Genomic DNA, 258 nt, shown 5'->3' on the forward strand with positions numbered 1-258 from the left:
CCATCGATACTCGAATAATCACACAGAGAGAGATATTTTAGATTTTAGAATTGAAAACCCAGCAACGGTCGTTTCTTCAATATATCAGCGCTTTTTAAAGGAAGAGTGAGACAGGACGGTGTGTCGTTTATAAAAAAGTCAAGCCAGTGTGTATAAACGACATGACGTTTTTTAAGGCTAAACTATTTGGGAACAACTTCTTTAGCTTTTTGTTGAAATGTGCTAAAGTATACTTGTACTTTAAAAAAAAAAAAATGC

The sequence above is a fragment of the Quercus lobata genome, chromosome 9, assembly GCF_001633185.2.
Source record: "Quercus lobata isolate SW786 chromosome 9, ValleyOak3.0 Primary Assembly, whole genome shotgun sequence".
NCBI lineage: Eukaryota > Viridiplantae > Streptophyta > Magnoliopsida > Fagales > Fagaceae > Quercus > Quercus lobata.